This window comes from Nannospalax galili, unplaced genomic scaffold (genome assembly GCF_000622305.1).
Source record: "Nannospalax galili isolate Female #2095 unplaced genomic scaffold, S.galili_v1.0 scaffold917, whole genome shotgun sequence".
Taxonomy (NCBI): Eukaryota; Metazoa; Chordata; class Mammalia; order Rodentia; family Spalacidae; genus Nannospalax; species Nannospalax galili.
In genome coordinates, this window is record NW_008340972.1 from 201903 (window position 1) to 221419 (window position 19517).

Consider the following 19517-nt stretch of genomic DNA (forward strand, 5'->3'; position numbering starts at 1 on the left):
GTTACCCCCATAATTGTCCTCTATTGCATCAGTGGGCATACGTTGCCAGGCCTATTGTAGCTCACATGGTTCACGGCTGGGTGAGACTGATGATGACTTATCTTCAGCAGCCTACGTAGCGCTGAAGGCTGGGCTTACCAGGAATGTTTAAATTGGTCATTTGCGATGGCAGTTCTGAATCTGCAGTACTTCACAAGGGCTGCTACACCAGGTGTGGTGGCTCACGTTGGTAATCTCTGTGCTCAGGGGGTGTCAGCAACTCCAGTTCCAGTGGACCTGACGCCCTCTTCTGGCCTCTGTGGGCGTTGCATGCCTGTAGTGCACTTACATCCATGCAGGCAAAACACTCATACACACAAAATACAACCAAATAAATTAAACCAAACCAAACAAATTCCCCAAAGGCTGGTGAGCCATCCCCCACATCAGTCAAGCCAGAGCCCCACTGCAGGACCCCTTCACCTTTGCCACTTTTAAAAACTATTATTTTTATTTTATGTGTATGAGTGTATTGCCTGCATGTACATGAGCGCACCCATGTCGTGCAGTGCCGCGGAGGTCAGAAGAGGGCTTTGGATTCCCCTGGAACTGGAGTTAAGGACAGTTTGCAGCCGCCATGTAGGTAGGTTTTGGGAATTGAACCAGGGTTCTCTGCAAGAGCAGTCAGTGTTCTTAACTGCTGAGCCATCTCTCCAGCCCCTGCCTCCACCACTTTTTATTTACCTTTAGTAGATTCCATGCTTCATTTTAAGGGAGCCTCATGATCCAGTTTTCACCTCTACTTTGTCCTTTCTTGACCTCCACTTCCAGACAGATGATGCAGTTCCAGACAGTAGACTTCCCATCACCTCAAGAGGGGCATTTGCATCTCTTGGGGTGATCTACCTAGTCACCATCAGCTCACTGGCTTCTACCCAACGTCTATAGGCTCACACACTTAGGTGCTGACAGGGCTTCCTGTTACCTCTTGGATTACCCCTCTAGGTCTGTGACAACATCCATATCCTGAGCACATCTCAGACAAGCACAGCCCCCACCATTGTGAGTCATTTCTTCCTTTGCTTACCTGATTCACCACCCCAGACTCTTCACCTAGACTCCACATTACCTTTGAACAGGTCCACAACAGGGTATCATTGTCTTTCTAACTTTAGGAATTGATACTAGTCTGTTACCTGTTACTATAACAGAATACTTGAGGGTAGGTAAATGTATAAATAAAAGAGTTTTACTCAGCTTGTAGTTTAGGAGCTCATGGACCTAGGTCAATTGGCCCTATCTGTCTGGGCTCTGGTGAGGGGCCCTTTGTGTTGCAACATGACAGAGAAACAGAAGAAAAACAGCTGTGTTCAGACGGGGCCATACCTGTGTGGTAACCGTGATTATAACCTGTTTTTGTGAGAACTCATCCCTTGAGACCGGCAAAATATCCCCATGAGTTAATTATCTTGTACAGGTCACATCTCTCTTGAAAATTTCACTACATCAACCCCGCCACACTAGGGACTAGGCTTCTAGCCTATAAACCTTTGGGAGACAGTCAAACAAAAGCCAAAGGACTATCTCCAGCAAACACAGACAAGTGCTGATTCAATACAACAACCATTTACTGATTACCCGGCACAACCACCGCTGGGTTAGAGTGGTGTTAGGGAGTGAAAACACTGAGGGACAGAGGCCTCGCTGTGTGGAAAGAGTCAGGCAAGTCTGATAAAAAAGCAATGTGCCCACTGGGTGTGGTGGCACACAACTTTCACCCCAGCACTTGGGAGGCAGAGGCAGGCCGATCTCTGTGAGTTCAAGGCCAGCCTGGTCTACATAGTGAGCTCCAGGACAGCTGGAGCTACAGGGAGACCCTGTCTAAAAAAAAAAAAAAAAAAAAAAAAAAAAAAAAAAAAGCAGTGTGCTGTGTAACTTCGTAGCTGGGAAGGTACGAGTGTGGGGACAGGAATTTGTATTGCTGCTGTTCGTGGGTTTTTTTAATTTGCTATATCCCTAGTACTTTATGTAGTGACAACATACAAGGTAAACTTCTGTTAACATTTGTTGAATGAATGAATTCATGAACAATGAACAAATATGACTCTTTGGGGCTGACAATGTAGCTTAGCATGTAAGGGAACTTGCCCAGCATGCAGGAGGCCTGGGTTCAATCTCCGGCACTGCATAAACTGGGTGTGGTGATGCACACCTTAAATAGTAGCACTCTTTGGGTGGAAGCAGGAAGAGCATAGGTTCCAGGGCATCCTTGGCTACATAGTAAGTTCTAGGCTAACCTGGGCTGCATGAGACCCCGTCCTAAAGGGTAACCTAGATACAAACACTGTGTGGTGACAAGTCCCCCTCATGGGGTTAAACGAAGCGAGAGCAGGACCCAGATCCAGTCTTGAGGTGGTTTATGAAGGCTGAGGATAACAGGATTTGATCTTCCTGGTCTGCCACAGGCTATGGTGTTCCTCTAAAGCAAAGAGAAATTTCTCCTACAAATACCAGTCTATGGAGGAGATAAAATATATTGAACCATAGTCAGGCATGGTGGTGCACGCCTTTAATCCCAGCACTTGGGAGGCAGAGGCAGGCAGATTTCTGTGAGTTTATGGCCAGCAGCCTTGAACTCATGTATAGATAGATAGATGATAGATAGATAGATGATAGATAGATAGATGATAGATAGATAGATCCAAATTTGCTGCTAGTGCATGTCTGCAACTTAGTGTCTCTGCATGACTGGTCTTTAAAATGACCATTTCCACTTTAGAGTCTATCATCCAACTCCAAATATGAATTATTATAAATAGGGACTGGAGAGATGGCTCAGTGGCTAAGAGCACTGACTGTTCTTGCAGAGGACCCAGGTTTCTAGCACCCACATGGTGGCTACTAACCATCCTTAACTCCAGTTCCAGGGGAATCTGAAGCCCTCTTCTGACCTCCATGGCATTGCTTGACATGGGTGCACTCACATACATGCAGGCAATACACTCAAACACACAAAATAGAAATAATAAAATAAACATAAAAATATATAGTTTTAATATTAAATTTCTTTTTCTTCACTGGTATAGCATGTTCCATTCTGAGTGATGGCTACAGTGAGGGAGAGGAGAGAAAAAAGTAAGGTATAGACCCTTGGTAACAAAATCCAAAAGGGGCCATGCATAGATCACTTTTATTACGGGGGTCTAATCTCTGAAAACTACTCCAAATACTTGAAGGGAAATTTTCCTGTCAGAGAACAAATTAGAAACGAAAAGACCGGAAAGCCGCTCCGGTCTTGCTCCCCTGACTGACTGAGGACACAGAGGAACAGGTCCCACCCGCAGCTGTGCTTTGTCCTTTCTGCCACTAGAAAATCTGTGTTGCAGCATGAAAAGCCCCTAGGCTCAGCCCTACAAAAGAAAAAATCATTCCTTTAAGAGAGAAAATCATCTCAAATTATGTTGTTGAACGTTATGTGGCAGGGGCTTGTTCCCAAGTAGACAGAGAAGTTTTTAAAAGAGAAATTTATAATGATGAGGGGGACTCTGCCACCGAGCAGAGTTCTCGTGGATTCCTGCAGGACCAAAGCCCATTGTGTTAGATTGTGTTAGATTGTGTTAGATTGTGTTAGATTGTGTTAGATTGTGTTAGATTGTGTTAGATTGTGTTTGTTAGATTGAGGTTCTCCAAAAGTTCACTGTATGCTGAGGGTATCAGCTGATGTGTGGGAGTGACCATGCTGACTCTGCAAATAACAAACATGAAGGACATTTCAAGATAAAGCAGAATGGCATTTGGGTTATTAACATTTTCATAATGGAAAATGCAGACATGTGGGTGAAGTTTTAGGTAGAGATGTTTATCTCTGTTAATGGTACAGAGGCTTTGCAACAGACACTCAATACATGGAGGCTAACCACTGAGGGACCCTGCCACGGAGGCTGACATTCCCTGGTAACAAATCATTTCATACAGAGACTGCATACGTGCTTTCTCAAGTCAACTCAAGAGATTATATAGAGAAAGAGTCAACTTGAAGTATTATATCCCTGCTGTATATCCAGAAGAGAGGCAAAATATTGATTTATTTCATTCGACCCCACTTCAGAATGCTTTAGGGTTAAACAGGGGTTAGTGTCATTTCATACAGCCATATACATTTTCTTACTGTGCGTGCATGTACCCAGGCCTCCAAAGAAAAAAAGTCAGACTGAACATCTGATGGAATGCCTTTGTTTCTCTTTGTGCCCACTGAAGTAATTAGGAATGAAAAGCAAATAATTTTCATTTAGGGTGAAAGCATTCCATTCATAGTTGATAAGTCATTTGAAAGTAAAATGAGATTTTTACATAAACACTTTATACTTTTATGAACTTATCTTTCTTGGTGTCTTGCAGGAAATAGTCATTACTAAAGGAATTATGTTCATGTCAAAAATATGTATGGCAAAGCACCTCTCTAGATAATTTGTGTCAGGGGAAAAAATAAATTTTACAAAATAGAAGCTCACAGCTTAGTGAAAGAAGTTAGGGAATAGTCTAATTAAGTGATTAAATGTTTCTAGATAATTGTATTATAGACAATAAGAACAGAAACATTTAATTTCTACAAGCACAAGACTGCTACCTAGAAATGCAAGGTAGAGTACATAAGAAGGAACAACAGATTGGTCAGAGAAAAATAAAACAGAAAATGTGGTAGTAAGACATTTCCTAGAAATGTCATCCATAACTTCATGTGGCCCAGCTGGGTGGCTGCCAGGTCCGTTAGACCGGACATACAGTGCTGAGGTCCAGGATATACACTTGTTTTGTCATCCTCACCCCCCACCCCCGACATCTGCTTACTGTGGTTAAAGCATCATTTGGCAATTAATTCAGCATTTCTTAGACATGGAGGGGCCACAGGCTGTAGTAAATCTTTTTTTTTCAATATATTTTTATTGAATTTTTGTGCATTTCATACATTGTAATCATATTTAGACCCCCAACCAACTCTGTGCTCACCCACACTCCCCCCACCAAATTTCCCAAGATGTCCCTTGTGAACTTATCCACTGGAATCTGGTCAGCCTATCTAGCATTACTCCCTCAAAGAAGACCAACTCTCCCTCACCCAGTAGAGATCACCTGCCAATAGTTCCTTGGCTAAGGTTGGGACTTTGTGCCCATTTCCCCAGTTCTGTGCTGGGTTTTTGTCTGGTTTGAGTTTGCATGAGTCTTGTGCATGCTGACACCATTGCTGTAAGTTTATATGAGCAAGTTCCCGGAAGCCTGGAAGACTCTGTTTTCTTGTGATCATCCACCACCCCTGGTTCTTACAATCTTATAAAACAATAAAATAAAGAAACAACATATCTAGCACAGTCTACGGAGGAAGGAAAAGGGAACTGACAAAGGGCCCCACACTTGCTCCTACCTGACACTGGCTTCACACACTCTTGGCTAGAACTGTGGTTGAACCTCTTTGAACAGGAACAAAGAATGGGAATGATCTGCCTTGGAGAATAACCAATGCCAGATCATAATCCATGATATTTTGTTCGGCAGGATGGGTTTATAGTGCACGTATAATCTGGGCACACATTAACATATTTCTATTGTGCATCCACCCTGTGACAATACTAACTGACTCTGTGGAAGGCACAGAGATGAACGGAATTTCATTATATCTCTAGGGCTTACATCCAAGTAGGAGACAGAAAACAGTATGTATCAATAAAATAACTTTATATCTGATCAGGAGTTTTAATTGCCTGATATGTTCTTGGTTCCATTCAAAGTAAAATAGCTTAAATTGGGGTCCCTCAAATTGTGAGCCAGGATAAACCTTCCCTGAGTTGGTCTTGTCAGGCGTTTTTGTCTCAGCGATGAGAAGAGTACCTACCTCACCCTTCCTCCTGTTCAGGTCTGCTTTAGCAGTGCTGAAGAACCGGGGGGGGGGGGGGGGCTCAGACCTGGAAATAGGAATCCCAGGCAGGTGTAGTAAGTGACACATGCCAGTAACTGCTGAGGCTCAAAGGTTGAAAGTTCAGGACCAGCCCCACTATGTAACAGTTCATGTTCAAGTGAGGCACTGGGGCAGAATGTTAGCAGTAAAGGAGATGGGAAATCAGATATCTATGCTGTAGGCATTTATGATTTCTAAACAGCAGAGAAACATCAGCACAGGGTTTTCAACAGACTTAATCTGAACATATTATGACTCGATTGGAAGGGAGGAAAAAGTCACAGTTTAGAAAAGCTACCTAGGAACCCAATGGGACAGCCTGGGTGAGTGACACTGTGTGTGATCACCACTATGAACTGCACACAATCTCTGAGTGACTGTTGAGAACTGGTCCCTTGCATTTACACACACGTGTCTTCATCATTTATTTATTGCAGCTTCGGAAGGTGAGTCAGTACCACAGCAATGCCACATAATTTAGAGCGATGATTCAGTGCATAAGAGCCAAGCTCTGTAAGAGCTCCTGTCTTCAGCGGCAGAGAAGGAAAAGGAACCAGCCGCTCCACATGCTGTGTGAAGATGTTGTCAAATCCCAAACGATCGCAATTCTTACCAAGAATTGCATTTTTTCCAGATACGTTGAGGATTCTTAGATTCAAAAGAAAACCAAAAGCAATCTGCCCTTAAGGTATTGTGTTCCATGCATTAACGTCTCAGTGTATTACATTGAACTGCTTGGAATTTTATAGATTCGGATGTTTTGCCCTGTCAATGGTATGCACGGCTGTGGCCCACCTCCAACCCTCTGAAACCACGCTCATGAGAGAAGGCTTTCCAGTTTTTGCTAGAGGGACTTGAAAAGGGTGGCCCCTTAGTTTATTGACAATAATGGTATCAAAGCACTATTTGTCTTCCTTATTTTTCTTTATTTGACAGAAAAAGAGCCATAAGCTTCCATATTTTCTCTTGGAGCCATAAACGTTTAAAGAGCACCATATACTTGGTACACCTCCCCATGAGAACGAGCAGCAACTCCCACTGAGGAAAGCATATGATACTGAAACCAGCCATGTGGACACTGTGCTGGTGATAGCCTTGGACATGACTTAGAAATTTCAAAGCCAACTCCAATATGAAGTACTGTAACTTTAGAAATGAGTGATTTATGAAAATCCTCACATCTACAGCTGTCTCAACACCTCGCATAGCCGAGGGCTTCTGAACTCTGCGTGTTGTCACCACCCAACACTGTTCAGTGTGTGCAAGGTGCACTCATGACATGGTCCCCAGCACCACACTCCTATGTGCATGCCCAGCAGATGACACAGAAGCTTACATTTTTTTTCATTTTTAACTCTGTTTTCTGGATTTCTTCCCCTTTCTTCCAACTACCTAGACCACAGAGATGACATTGCCTTGCTCTTTGGCCTCATACAGGCACTTACACGCCAAACTTTCCTTTAGAAAATTAGATTGGGGGCTGAGGATGTGGCTCAGTGTGTAGAGTGCTTGCCCAGCATGTGCAAAGCCCCAAGTTTGATCCCCAGCACAGCATAAACCAGGGAGATGGTACAGGCCTGTAACGGCAGGATTTCAGAGTGGGGACAGGAGGATCAGGAACTTCAAGGTCATCCTTAGCTACATAGTGTTTGGAGGCTAGCCTGGACTACATGAAGCCATATCAGAGAGGGACAGAGACAGAGAGGGAGGAGAAAGGAGAGAGACAGAAATAAAACTAGATTGGTTACTGAAAGTTTATTTAATTCTTTTTGTTTTGCTAAAAGTGATTTCAAACCAACAGATTTCCTAAATCTTAAAGATGAAGACAGGGAGCGTTCAGAATAGGTTCATAGGCACTTAAATCATTCTGCACGAAATCCTGAGGAGAATGTGTCTGTTCTTAATTAATTAATTAACTTTATTTAGAGACAAGTCTCACTATGTAGCCCTGGCTGGCCTGGAACTTGCTATATAGATCGAGCTGGAGATTGGCATGCCTCTGCCTCTCGAGTGCTGGGATAAAGGTGTACACCACCACTACCTATTAAAAGGATTCATTTTGTACTCCTACTATAAGCTTATGAAGGACAATACAAGCTGTATAGCATTTTGAACACAGCAGAGATAGTCAAACGGGCTATTTTCTGTGTCCTTGATTATTAACAGAATAGCTTGTTTCAGCTGACTTTCTGGAAATATATGTTCGCTATAGTTAAGCATGTTTTCTTAGTTGACCACCTTCTCACTTGTTCTGACACATGTCAAAGTACACTTTAAGACTCCTTAGCTTTTCCCATATATGGATATGTCTGTCCCGTGTTCTGGCAGTGGAAGACCGGCGGATAACGATACTGACAAACAAACAAAAACCAGCCTTTGCATATCTTAATGTCCAGTTCAAAGAAGACAGACTGGGAACAAATAAATAAGGGAAACATACTGGGCGATAGATGGTAACAAGTTCTATGGAAAAAGAAACGCAGACAAAAGGGAAAGAGACACGGCTCTGGAATGGAAGTTGTTTTCAAATAAGGTGGAAGACCCCACAGAGAAAGTGGCATTTTAGTGGAGCGCTGAAGGCTGTGGAAGAGGAAATGACATAGTTTTCAGGAGGTGAAAACAGCACTTGCAAAGGGCCTGTGGTGGGTGTCTACCTGGCATTCACCTCTAATGAGATGCAGAGCTACCGGAGGCTTTGATAAGACTTTAAATTTTTTTTTTAATTTATTTTTTAAAATATTTATTTTATAAATATTTTATTATTTTTATTTTATGTGTACATGTGTATTGTCTGCATGTAGGTAGGTAAGTGCACCCGTGTTGTGCAATGCCTGCGGAGGACAGAAGAGGTTGTCGGATCCCCTGGAACTGGAGTTACGGACAATTGTTAGCTGCCACGTGGGTGCCGGGATTTGAACCCAGGTCTTCTGCAAGAACCACCAGTGTTCTTAGCCTCTGAGCCATCTCTCCAGCCCTTGAAGAGATTTTATTGTGACTGCTTTAAATACCAGTGGGCAGGACCCAATCCAGTCTAAGGTTGCATAGGTGATGACTTCTGGAGAGACAGGTATTTGTGGAGCTGAGCCAAGGATTGGGGATCAAATTAAGTCTGGAGGATTTTGAAGTTTTGGTACTTTTTCTGAAAAAGTAAAGGAAAAGGTGAGGAAGGCAGGGGGAGAGGGAGAGAGGGAGGGAAAGAAGGAGGGAGGGAGATGGTAAGGGAGAATAGAGGGGGGAGGAGGGAAAGAAGGGGAGGAAAGGGAAAGACACAATGGACATGAAAGAAATTGAAGGATGAAAACATTGAGAGCAGTCACTATCATTGCCCTGTTATGACGTAGTCCATTCTGGTTCTGCTAAATTCAGTCTGGAGACCACAGAGTGTTTTATCGGCATGATAGACGCATGAAAAATCTCTGATTTTGCTCACAGGTCTTCACGCTGGGGATAGGTCCACTACCTTGTTTGTCAGCTAAATGATCTTCAAAGTGCACAGTAACTTTATTTGGAAACATTTTACTGACAACCCAGGAAGTTGAATCTATCAATATTTGTAAAGTACTTCAAGATCCTCAACGATACAAGAATGATGTAAAAACAAGGAATTTCAGTGACTGAACGCAAGCTGTCACTTAGGCATCTGCTTTCCTTTATACTTTATCTTAGTGGTATATTTTTATGGTTACGATTATCAATAGCTGTTATGTAGTGAGGATTCAGCCTTTTCTGGGGAGTAAGAGCTAATCATTGTGTGGCTCTTTATTTTTTTGGCTCTATTTGGCTATGTTGAAGGAGTAAAATTCTTAATGAAATTTTCTTCTGAACAGCAATTCTCAAAGTGTGGTATAGGTACTCTGGGGGTTCTAAAACCTTTGCAAGAGATCAGCAAAATCAAGCCTATACAGGACCCATAATGCTATAGAAGTATTATTTTCCTGCTTTATTTTCATGTCTATTGTGAATGCCTGGCAGACTTTTCCAGAACATAGGGGTGATATTTAAGCAGAACGTAGAGGCAGATAAGGGAATATAGCTTTTTCCCCAGTGGTTTGCAAACACATTAAAACAATGCCACTCTTCAAAAGACCTGAATAGACATTTTTCAAAAGAAGATATACGAGTGGCCTATGGCCATACTAAAAAATAGTCACACCATTAATCATTGGGAAATATAAATCAAAACCACAACGAGATATCTCCTCACATCTGTTAGGATCATTATGCAAAGGCAAAAGACGACAAGTGCTGGTGAGGGATGGAGAGACATGGGAAACCTTACACACTGTGGGAATTTAAATGAGTACAGCTGTTATGGAAAAGACTCTTATAGAAGTGCCTCAAATATTAAAAATAGTCTCTGTAAGGCCCATCTAGAGATCACTGCTCTTCAGTCTTCTCTGTGGAACATGGGAAAGTGCATTGGATGCACCAAAATGTGTACCAATGGTTAGACAGGCAAAGGAAGGGTGGTATATGTGCAGGATGGATGCTATTTGCTCATAAAGAGAAATATCTTCTCATTCGTGATGCTGTGGATGAAGCTGGAGAACTTTGTGTTAGGTAAAATCAGCCAAGCATAGAAAGATGTTCCATGTGTGCGTAGAGTCTGACAAAACGGTTCCATCAAAGAACAGCAAAATGGCGGTTCCCTGAGGCTGAATGGCCAGGGTGTGGGGAGACATTGGTCAGAGGACTTGTAATTACAGGTAGATCAGAGAATGTTTTCTCAGTGTTGAGAATGAACAAACACATAGAGACAGAAAGCAGTGACTGCCTGAGGTCGGGGACGCGGGGTAGGGACAGATGGTGGTGGGGATGGAGGTGGGGAGTGAGCCAGGTTCTTTGGGACGTGATGAAATGTCTTAGAACTGACAGTGGTGATGGCTGTTCCATGTGCTGAGCATATGAGAAAACACTGGGCTTTTCACTTGAAGTGGGTGACCAGGTTATGAGTGATATCTCACTAAAGCTGCCTTAAAAAGAGGGCCAGTGAGATGGCTCGACAGTAAAGGTGCGCGCCATCAAGTCTGACCGTCTGAGTTGCGTTCCCTGTACTCAGATAGTAGAAAGAACGGATTTCCACAGGCTGTCCTCTGACCACCACATGTGCACTGTGGTGTGTTGTGTCACAACACACACAAAATAGATAAATCTAATTTAAAAATTTAAAGACATACTTACCATGTTTTTCTTAAATGTAGTTATTTTGCAATATTTCATGTATGTTAGCATGTAATTTTAAGTACGGGAAAAGATCCTGAAATTAAAAGATGTGAAGATCACTACTTTCTGTGAGCTACAAGAGGAGAGATTGCTGTTTGGTTTTTGTGTCAGTGCATCCCTAGCACCCAATAGAGTCAGGCGCATTAGGAGTGCTCAGGAATCAGTGAATGAATGCAAGGACATTCACTTAGGAGAGTCACTGATGCCAGAGGCAAAGTTTAATCTGTTGGATTTAGAGCATACTTTAAAGATAGGAGTCTATTAAAAAGCACTGTATTATTTTTAAATTTTTTGGGTTAGTGTACAAAGCAACAGGTTTCATCAGGATAAGATTAGTTCATGCAGGCATTGGTATTACTCATGAGGAGAATTCAGAATAAAGTGAATTTTTTATGTTTCCATGTAAGCCTCTCTACATTAGCAGACTCTGGATAGAATAAATTATTTGACACATCACAATAATCTTCTGGAGAGTTTACAGGAACTTAATAAAGAAGGGGCCTGGGGCTGGAGAGATGTTCAGCGGTTAAGAGCACTGGCCGCTCTTGCAGACGACCTGGGTTAGAAGCCCAGCACCCACACAGTGGCTAACAACCATCCATAACTCCACTTCCAGGGGATCTGACACCCTCTTATGGTCTCTGCAGGGTACTGCATGCACATGGTGCACTTAGATACATGCAAACAAAACATTCATGAAAAACACTCATAAAATAAAAATATTAAAATATTTGAACTCCTCGCCCCCAAAAAAACAAACAAAGAGGAGGCTTGCTTCAGTCATGGATTCTAAGTGAGAAGCCTGGTTCTGGGGGTTCATACTCTGGGACTCCAGAATGGTAAACTGAGGTATAGAAATAAAGCTCCACAGTGGCTGAGTGGTGGCTCAGCCAGGAAAGGTGCTTGCCAGCGCCACCAGCCTGACAACCCTGAGTTCAATCAAAGGAAAGGGAAAGAAAGAAAGCCCCAAGTTGATTGTAGAGTCTCAGAGATACATTCTGAGCTATGTTGCCAGTATGCAATTTCATGTTTGAGCCTCATAGACTAGGAAATGGGCTCTACAATACATGCCATCACATAGTCACTCCACGTTAGCCCATGTACACATACGTGACTGTGTCTGAATACACAGTTCCATGAACAGGGTCAGAACTTGTGTCCCTTATCCAATAACCACAAGTGGGGACAGAGAAACAAGAAAATCAGGCTGTAGTTAGTAGACGGTCCAACAAGCACGCTCTTGGGGAAGTTAGGGAGAAACACATTTTTAAAATATTTATTCTTTTATTTTACGTGCATGAGTATACTGCCTGTATGTACGTGAGTGCACCCGTGTCATGCAATGCCCATGGAGGCCAGAAAAGGGTGCTGGATCCCCCAAAACTGGAGTTATGGACAGTTGTTAGCCACCATGTGGGTGCTGGGAACTGAGCCCAGGTCCTCTGTGAAAGCAGCCAGTGCTCTTCACTGCTGAGCCATCTCTCCAGCCCCCAAAAACACTATTAAAGGCAATTTGAGCACTAAGTGAAATGCCATTACTTTATGGAGCCTGAACAACAAAACAAAAAGACACAGAAACTATCTTGCCAAGCCCACACGAGGGTGGGTTATCAGTCCTTAGTTTCCTTATGGCAATTTGTCAGCACGTTTTTATTAAGTGACTTCTATGTGCTGGATTCCCTATGGGTCTTGAGGGTTCAGTGGTCACTTGGTCATGAGACTTGTATTTCACTGGAGGAAGCAGATACGCAAATAAATATGTGATCAAATATGAAAACCACGAATTAAAAGAACAAAGCGGGCCATGGTGTTAAAAGGAGATTCGTTGCAGGATATGAGGTAGTAGTAACCAGGATGGACAGGACTGGTTTAGATGGGGTATTGGGGTCACTCAGCAAAGCAGCCGTGAGCTCAGTCCTGAAGGATGGAGAGCAACTCTCTGGCAGGCACAAGCCCCACTGAGAAAATCACAAACCCATCACTTGCAAACTGCAGTGACGGATTTATTCTACTCATAGGTCTAAGGAGGGAGTGTGCTTTGCATGCATCAGGAAGGAAAAGGTGGCCAGTATCATTGGTGCCTGGTGAGGCTGAGGGTTACACACGGTGTGGTCAGAAGCAGGCAAAAACTAAGTCATCAAATGGCTCAAAGGAGGAGTTAGAGAAGGCACTGGAGAGCTGGATCTGGTCATGTGATCCATTTTGCATTTTTAGGAGCGTCAGTCCAGCTTCCCTTTGGGGACTGGAGCACAAAGTTGTGGTGCAGAAGGAACCTGTGAGCAACTGTCCCTCTGGGGAGGGCAATGGTGGCATGGACATGGTGGCAGCACTGAAGAGGAGAGATGGACCTGGGGTCATTATTTACAGCTGTGTAGGTCTGTCTCCTAGGATGAGCTTTACAAATGGCAGTGGTGGAGGAATTACTCCATTCCTAACATGCAGCTCACAGACATCCATGGATGTGTCTGAGTCCGAGGACAAGTGACTGAAGCCAGAAAAACATTCCTGCTGCTATGAGGCACCTGTGTTACCACTTTTATTGAGATATCACCAGAACATACCCATTTAAAGGTGAGGTCTCTTTTCCCTCCAGTCTCTCTGCATGTAGCTGCCGTTCTAATCCCCCCGAACACTGCTTTCATCCTGTTTACCTTGCTGAGGAGCAGGTACATGTACTCACGGAGTTATTAAGCAGCAGCAGTGAATGGTCCAGTGCGGCAGGTATGGTTCGATTACCTTGCCTCCTCCAGGGTTTTACTAGAATTTGTCTGGGGAGATGCCATTAAACCCTATGAAATAATGGAAGGAGAAATCAAAGTGATGGTGCAATAAACACAGACTACAGAGAAGACGGGGCTTGTTTTACATGTTGCAGGAAGGAGAAGGTTAGCAAAGAAAGGCAAAAAGACACAGGGTAAGGAAAGGAGACATACGCTGTCATCTTCAAGGTGGAGAGGGGATTCACTTGAAGAAAGGGAGACTCATGTGCTTTGAGAAGCTGGGAAACAAAGTCATGGGGTGAGGAAGGTATCAGACTATGGATTGCCCCCAAAATCTGGGCAACAAGGCTTTGACATGATTCAGCTGGATTTAAGAAGTCATTACAGATTTGCAAGCAAGATTAAGGCTTAGTGAAGGATGGCCTGACACCAACAGTCACTTCCCTCTGTAATTTCTAGGTTTTATCATCTTTAGTTATTTATTAGGCACTTGGCTTATAGTTCCTTGCACTTATAAAATATATACTCCTCTGTGTGTGTGTAGCCTCTGTGGAGTACAGCACAGTGGTGATGAAAGGCATACATGGAAGTCTAATTTGGCAACAGCATGCGGCCTGGATGGAAAGGGAAAGCTGGAGGCAGGTGGTTAGCAAGGAAGCCATCCCAGAGACGCATGAAGGAAAGACTACGGACCAGACAGAGGATACTTGAAAGTATATTAAAGGAGCTGTAAGTAATCTGAATGGGGAATTATAAATATCGTTCAGTTTTCAAGTCAAATGTTTGGAAGAGCCATGATGCCCCTCGGTTAAGAAGAAAGATGTCCATGAAGGAATTAGTTTGGGAGGGAAAGATGGAGACTTTAGTGCTGGACAGTATGTTCATTTCTTTTCTCATCATTGCAACAGTTCCTGCCAAAAGCAACTTGGGGGGGGGGAGGTTAAACTGGCTGACGGTGTAAGGGGCTCCAGTTCATCATGACAGGAAGACCTGGCCACTGGGTCTGCATCCATGATGGCAGAAACTTGTAGTACAGCTTGTTGTATCACAGCAGAATAGGAAACAGAGATCTCTGACTGGAACCAGGGCCAGATATAACCCCCAAGGCTGGTGCCTCAGTGACCCACTTTGTCCAGGTAGGCCTTACCTGGTAAAGGTTTCATAAGCTCCTCAAACAGCACCACCAGCGGGGATCAAATGTTCAAACATGCAAGCCTGTGGGGGCATTTCATATTCAGACCATAACAGACAGGACTTAGCCATAATGACAGGGTAATTGTTTAGATATGACCTAGAAGTGGGCTCAATGGAAATGAAGTGATTCTAAAGAGATGGGGCTGAAGTTCTGTTCTAAGCTCATTCACTTATATATATAGTGAGGAGTATATAGTATATAGCAGTATATAGTGAGGAGTTATCTGCTCTAAGAGGTACAAGAATTCAGAGTTTAATGAGGCTGGGCCTTGGTGACTTTGCAACCCAGTGAGGAGAACAGGTAACTCAAACTGGAATTCATAGTCTAATGAAACAGTATCCAGGGGCAGACGATGAGCTGAGCAAGAGAATTAAGACAGGACCTGTTCATTTGTGCAAACTTCCCACCTGAGCAGAAGTTGGCCCTGTAGAAGAGCCCAGGTGAGCATCCACAGATGGCTGCTCCTGCTTAGATTCCCTACCCCATGTCCTGTTACTCTGGCCATGACTGTCTGGACTCATGGTTCGAACACAAAAAAAGGACAGAGTGCTCTTTTAGTCAGACATAAGGATGCGAGCCACCTGTCATCAAAACTGCCCCACAGAGTCCCTTCGTACTGCTGTGATAGACACAGGCAGCAGTCACTCTATTTCTTTGAGTCTAAGACAGAGAATGGGACCAGAAGTCCAGGTAGCAGCAGAAACCGAGACTGTGTGAAGCAGAGAATTTCCAGAGCTACAGAGTATAGGTGTCTGCTAAGGAGGGGACAGGTGAGGCTCTAAACCCCACTGCTGGACCACAAGTATGTTCCTGGACCAAACAGTAGTTTTCTGATGACCTGGTTTTCATTGATTTTCATTTTGTTTTGAGACAGCATCTGTCCATGTAGCTCAGGCTGGCCTCAATCTCATACATCTCCCATCTTGGATGCTGGGACTACTGGTGACCATAGCTCCATGATTTTCTGAGTGTCCGTATTTCGAATAAATCCTCTGCATTTGTGGTGTGTCCTAGCAGCTCACACTCTAAAATCCCAAGAAACATGAGGCACTTCTGCTGCTCAGGCTTTGGTTCTATACGCAGAAGAGGGTACTCCACGGAGGAAGGGTCAGAGGCTCCTCAGAGGCAGATCAAAAGGTTGCATGCATATACGGGTGTGTATGCAACTGCCTATCCAGAAACGTCTGACAGTGGAGGGCAGAAACTAGCTACATCTTAAAGCAAGCACAGAATCCCATCACACTTTCCTTCCTTTCCCATGGTGCCCACAGTGCACAATGCAGGCCTGCGTGCATTCTCAGGAAGCGAGGGACAGCCAGGCAGACTCCAGTGCAGCCTGTAGGCTTGAGGAAAAGCACACGCAGAAGAGAGTAGCTTCCAAGAGCTCGAGGGTCTAGATCAGAGCGTCAGCATGCACATGGCTGCTAGGCTGGAAATCAGTTGATCTGATAAAAGTATAGATTTATGGTCTACCTCACAGCAACTGAATATCTAGTGAAGGGCCTAGGAATTTTATTAAACTTTTTATCTATTTATTTTTGTGTGTTTTGCCTGCATGTATTCCCCTGGGGCTATTAAGTATTAAGATATTAGGAAAGGAAGGAGATCATGGAATGAGGCTCCTGTTTCAGAGAGCACACCCGTGCTCAGATAAAGCTGACCTATAAACTGCTGTGGGAGTGACAGGAAAGGTCCCGGGTGAGGTGAAGCTAGAAAGCCAGAGCTGCTGTGCACGGGACAAACGGTGCGACTGTCCTAGTTAGCTTTAACTGTCACCCTGACAGCCTAGATTCATCTGAGAGGCAAGCCTGGATTAAGGGATTTCCCAGTGGGCACGTCTGGGAAGGGGCGGGGAGGACTGCCCTGATGGCTAAGTGACAGGAGGGTCCAGGGCACTGTGGGCTGCACCATCCTTAGGCAGGCGGTCCTGGGCTCCAAATGCAAGCTAGCTCTACACCAGCCTGGGAAGAAGGCAAGCAGCAGCGCTTGTTCTGGATTCCACTTCAAGTCCCTGCTTGAGATCCAGCCCTGACTTCCCTCAGTGATCGACTGTGATCTGGGTGTGTAGTCCAAATAGCCGTGTCCTCTCCTAAGATGCTTTCTGTGGTCAGTGTTTTATCACAGCGGCTGAAATGGAACTACAACAGGGACACATACTCATTTGGGAATCATGAATTTAGATAACTGAACACTGTGGATGGATGGGATTTCTGCGACTACCAGATTTTTTTTTTTTTTTTTTTTTTTGGTCTTTTTGAGACAGGGTCTCCCTGTAGCCCCAGCTGTCCTGGAACTCACTATGTAGACCAGGCTGGCCTGGAACTCAGAGATCCACCTGCCTCTGCCTCCTGTGCTGAGATGATTAAAGGCCTGTACCACCACGCCTGGCTTTTTTGGTCTTTTTGAGACAAGGTCTCTCCATAGCCCCAGGTGGCCTGGAACTCACTATGTAGACCAGACTGGCCTTGAACTCAGAGATCCGCCTGCCTCTGCCTCCCGTGCTGAGATTAAAGGCATGTGCCACCATGCCTGGCAACTGCCAGAATTTTTATAATCATCACAAGTGTTCCACAAGCACCAACTACACGGAAGAACAGCTACCAACTGTAAGGAAAAACAGAAAAACAGCGCTCACCGTGAACTTTAAATAGCAGACTACGTCTGTGACTGAACACAAAGCAACGTACAAATAAGCACAAATATGTTTAACAAAAATTTACAGTGCCCATGATGCATCAGCTAATTTCTAGATGACTTAGAATGTGGTTCACCAGAAGGTGACCTGAGCGAGTGTCAAAGCCCATTTCATAAGATGGTAAAGGCTGAGACTGGCAGGTTTAAAGAACTCTAAATAAGGATTTGGTCACAGGGCTCAGAAAGAAGTGCAGTTTGTTCATTCAGCACTCAACAAGTTTTCCCTTAATGTCTTATGTCAGGGAAGCTTACAGTCACTAGGAATGTAGCAGGTGAGAATGGCCTCTCACAGGAGGTTCACTCTGGTGGGAGAAAGAGATAAGAGAGTAGCTTAGTACATTAAAAGGTGCTAAGTGTTCTGGAGGAAAATAGAGCCACAGAGAATAGTGTTGGGGTTGGGGGAGTTGCAGTATCAAAGATGTTCTTTAAGGAATACCTCATTTAAGGAAAATAAAAAGACATTTGAACAAGATTCAAAGATGACAGAGGAGGCTTTGGGCATCCGTAGTGCCAGAGCATGATGGCAACCTGCCCGCTTCAAACACCAGGAACCAGTGCGTCTGAGAAAGTAAGGTATATTGGAGAAGGGAGAAGATAGGGGTTAGCCAGTAACTTAACTCTGGGCAGAATTTTGCTCCTATGTTAAGCCGGATGAGTGCTGATTAGGAGCCTGAGGCTGACTGAGCATGCTCTGACATGAAGGAAGTGCACACATTTTAGCGATGTGAACTTGGACTGTTTCTTACCCTCCCCAAATTTCTTTCTTCATCCGTGGAATAGTGGAAATTATTCTGACCCATGAGGCTGTTGTGATAATTAAGTATGCTGTGTGCAAAACATTCCAAGTGACTTGACATGGAGTAGGCAGTCTTTTTCTTTCCCTGTCTTCCCTCGGCTCCTCTGGCTACCGCTTGGTGCTTAGGAGAGCCAGAAGGGTAGATAGGAATGGGTGAGTTTGGTTGGCTGACATCATCGCAGGATATAATAACGGTTTCATGGGTGGCTGAGGCCCAATGTGGGCTGTGGGGTGGGCCATCATTTCTGACACAGGCCCTGCTAAGGGCTCAATCCTTAAAACTCTCCCAATGGAACTTTCTAGGTGTTTCACCCAGTCTCTGGGAATGCATGTTTAATCGCCCCTCTGTCTAACGTCTAACTCAATGTCAATTGATTAATCTCTGTCTTCTCATTAGCAGCTGGATGATTCCAGATTAGCTCCATGAAGAGTCTTAAGCACACCTTTGCCTGCCTGGGTTGTGGATACATGGAGGTCCCCGCTTGCAGAACTTGCTCTGGCTCCAAATCATTTAGCAAAATAACACCTCCAAGGAGTCATGGCCTGCAGGGGACAGGCTTTTGTTGGGGGTCCCAGGCCAGGCTGCAGGAGTCAGGGCTCTAGGCTATACGAGTCGAGGCCAGGCTGCAGGATCATGCAGGAGTCCGGGTTAGGCTGCAGGAGTCCGGACTAGGCTGCAGGAGTCAAGCGTGAGTCGGAGCTAGGCTGCAGGAGGCGGCCCGGGTGGCCTCGCACCCTGGGTGTCCGCTCCCTTATCAAGGCGCAGCAGACGACCCGAAAGGTGCCCGGGCTGCAGCAGCGCCCGCGGCCGGCAGAGGGCGGAGCGGCTCGGGCCGCGTCGGAGCACACAGAGGCGGGGCGCCCTGCAGGGCAGGCCCGGGATCTGGCGGCCGCCTGGGCCGCGGGGCCTCCTCCTCCTCCTTCCTGGCGCGGCCCGGCGCGCCCCCTCCCAGGCCCGCT